At 43.7% G+C, this 3821-nt stretch overlaps 1 non-coding gene across 1 annotated transcript; it reads left to right on the forward strand.

Moving 5' to 3' along the window:
- Window positions 1-3360: 3360 nt before the first annotated feature.
- LOC112913335 (U6 spliceosomal RNA) lies at window positions 3361-3468 on the forward strand. The gene has a single exon (XR_003233665.1). It is a non-coding gene; the product is annotated as a U6 spliceosomal RNA (small nuclear RNA).
- The last annotated feature ends 353 nt before the right edge of the window (window positions 3469-3821 follow it).

The raw sequence follows: 3821 nt of genomic DNA on the forward strand, positions 1-3821 counted from the left end.
ATATTTGTTGAGCAAATAAATGAATCTTACCAGGTGGTTTATGTTAAGCTATGGCCTCTAAGACACCTATCTGCTGAGAATGAAAATAGCACTGACTCCTATTTGTACTTCTGGGGTTTGGGGGTTTTTTGTTTCGTTTTGGTGTACTGATGTCATTCAAGGAGTGTGTAATGCTTTCCTATCACAGATCGTTGCTATTCAAAGTGTAGCACACAGACCAGGTTTGGCCTTACCTGTAACCCTATTAAAAATGCAGAATCTTATGGGGTGCCCAGGTGGCTCAGTTGGTTAAGCATCTGCCTTCCACTCAGGTCATGATCCCAGGGTCCTGGGATCCCACACTGCCCCCCACACCCCCCACCTGCCACCCTGCTCAGCGGGGAGCCTGCTTCTCCCTTTCCCTCTGCCCCACTCCCCTTCTCCCTTCCCTTTTGCGCTCTCTCGTCTGCTCTCTCTCAAATAAATGAATAAAATCTTTTTTAAAAAATGCAGACTCTTAGGCCTCAGTGCAGACCTACTGAATCAGAAGCAGTATTGAACCAGATGCCCAGGTGGTACACATTTGAAAATTTGAGGAACCCTGGTCTGTTTCATTTCTCTTCCCCACCCTTCTCTCCTGCTTTACCCAATTGCTGCCACTGTTAAGCCTGCCTTATCCCGGGAAGCAGCTTCTGAGGCCTCCTGAACTATTTACCTAAAGGCTTATCTTCCAGGGCTCCTTCCCTCCGGATTTCGTTCTGTTTATAAATATTGAAGCTGAAATGTAAACCATGTTGAAACTCTTCCCCCAAAGGCCTGCGTGTCCTGGTAAGATTCTACATTTGCCCGTATCTCTTGACCTATCTTTAGGCAAACAGTCTTAAATGTTTTCACTCGTGCCTTGGGTTTAGCTTTTCCTTTCATCTTGACCAGTGAGCAGATCGAAGTTAGCATTTATTTTGAAAGCATGAAGTTTTTGCAATATTTCTTAACTGTGGGTTGAAGTCACAAAGCACCATGCCATGGAAGGAGGATTTGATCCCGTGCAGCCCTGATGGCAAAACTGGGCTCGATAACCCAGTGATAATGGCGGTGTGTGCAAAGTGTGCTTTACAACAATGTTCTTCGTGTGTCCCGGCTTTTATTCATTCATTGCTTCATTGGAAAGGCATATGAGAGGGCAGCCCGGGTGGCTCAGCGGTTTAGCACTGCCTTCAGCCCAGGGCCTGATCCTGGAGACTCGGGATCGAGTCCCCTGTTGGGCTCCCTGCATGGAGCCTGCTTCTCCCTCTGTCTGTGTCTCTGCCTCTCTCTCATGAAAAAAAAAAAAAAAAAAAATCTTAAAAAAAAAAAAAAAGGCATGTGAGGATGTTGGCATGGTAGAGCTTGTCAGCCCTTCAGAAGAGGATGAGAAAGAAAGGAGTATAAAAGGAACCTCACAAGGTTGAGTCATGTAGATGGTCTACTGTGTGCTTTGAGGACCGTGAGAGAGTTCATGGGGCAGGGGGGACAGAGGACAGACAGCAAGTATAGGTGTCCTTGAAGAGCAGATCACCCAGGAAGTCAGGGTGCCCCTAAACCCTTCCATCAGACTTTGTCCAGCATCTTGACCGTGTTCCACACGTCACTAGATCTCGGCCTCTCAGGATGTATGAATAAGAGCCCAGGAATCACACAAGACCTTAGGGCAAAGAGTATTCACCTCCACTAAATATTTTCCTGAGCATTTGCTATGTGCTCCACATGGCCCTTGAGGACTGAGAGCACCCCTGACGGGAGTTGACATCCCAAAACCATTCTTCCAGAGCTTCTATTTGAAGGGGAGATAAGTGATGTCAGTAATGTCTGAAGGACTTTAAGTTTTGGGGGTACAAGAAAGACTATTCCGAAGTGTATCTTGGCTTTAGAAGTTTACAATTTCTTGAAGTCACATGTTGAAAAAGCAAGGGTTTAGGCTCACCTTATACATCTACCTTTAAGTCTGAAACACATGAGCCATCATGTGTAAGGGCTATTTGGAAAATGTTTGATTGCATTTGCAAACTTAATTAAGCCACATTTATAAATTCTGTGTATTCAGTTTCATTTTTTAGTAGCTCATCTGTGTTATTGACAAATCTTCCTAGGTGCTTAAGTAATTTTTATAAAGCTATTAAATTAAGCTAATAAATGTGGTGATCCTTAAAACATCTTCACATTCTAACTTTATATATAAATTTAGTTAAGATTTCAAATTAAAATCATAAGTCAAGCTCAATTATTACTCAATTACGTATTTTAAGTGGCTGTTATAGGTTGATCTGTTCACTCTAACAGATCAAATCCTGTAAACAAAATAAGCATACAAAATATACATTTTGCTATTGAAATATTTAAAATATAAATAGTAATACTATGGATTTTGTCCTCTCAAACATTTTTGTGATTAATTTTACATCTCCTAAGGATAGTAATATGCTTAACCTTTAAGGAACAATGATATGAACCCCTTCCAGGTTCACAGAGCATGATGACCAGCTATAGCTAGGCAATTGAGGTGTCGTGTGCCACCGAACCCCCTTCTCAGCGTTGCCTAAGGAAGAAGGTGGTGGCTTCATTCATGTCCCTTAATCCACATGTAATTCATGTCTCTTCACCCAGATGGCTGCACTGTGGGTTTCGTATTCACTTTACAGAGAAGGACCATGTCTAAAAGACATGGGTACCTAACCAGAATCTGGCTTTGTTTTCCTTTTTCTTTTCTTTTTTTCTTTTCCTTCCATAATCTGAAGGGCACACAACACTTACAGATTTCCAATCACACTGTGGACATCCCTCAGTGGGCCATAGAATTTTAAGGACAATGTCCGAGATCATTCTGTTGATAAGAGGTGCAAAGTGAAGAGGAGAAAAATAAGGTAGAGTAGAGGGTTTAGGAAGTGAGGGGTGGGTACTGGTTTACAGGGTGGTCTGAGATGGCCTGAGAAGAGGACATTGGATCAGACACAGAAGGATGGAAGGGACAAGGCCAAGCAGATATCTGGCAAGGTCATGTTTCGGGTAGAGGGAAGAGTGGATGCAAAGGGCCTGAGGTAGGAGTGTGCTTGGTATTTTAAAAGAATAGCAGGGAATCCAGGGTTAGGGTTGTATACATGGGGTGGGGGTGGGGGGATAGTAAGAAGAGATGAAATCAAAGGGGAAATAGCAGGATGAGATGGGGACACTTAGACATTATTGACCAGCATAAGGATCCTACATTCTATTCTGAATCAACTAGGAAGCCATTGGACCTGGTTTAGGTTTTCAAAAGCTTTCTCTAGGTACCAGTTGGAAAAATAGAATGTAGTGAGAGGCTAATACAGATAACCAGCGAGGAAGAAACTCTTAAAATAGTCCCATCTGGTACTGGCTTTGGCAGCACATATACTAAAACTGGCATCATACAGAGAAGGTTAAGCATGGCTCCTCTACAAGGATGACACACAAAACAGTCCCATCTAGAAAGCATGGCGGCCTATGGTACCAGTGGAAATTGTGCTAAGTGATTGGATTACAGGCACATTTTCAAGGTAGTGAAAACACAAACAATTAAGGATGGGAGACCGGGAGAGGAATGGAGGAGAGCAGAGTATTCAGAAGAATGAAGTGGCTAGGTTCAGAGACAAGGGAAGTACCAGGTGGAGTGGTAGCAGTCAGGAGTTCAGCTGAGGGCATGTCAAGGAGCAGCTGGTCACATGAACTGGAAGTGCAAGGTGGATGCTGGAGCCATCCTGGCTGCCAACTTTGGCCACAACCACTGCCCCACTAAGCTCCAGGTCGATGTCCACTTGTTCTTTGACACCTTCCCTGGATGTCTAAGGGGC

Source organism: Vulpes vulpes, chromosome 9 (genome assembly GCF_048418805.1).
Source record: "Vulpes vulpes isolate BD-2025 chromosome 9, VulVul3, whole genome shotgun sequence".
NCBI lineage: Eukaryota > Metazoa > Chordata > Mammalia > Carnivora > Canidae > Vulpes > Vulpes vulpes.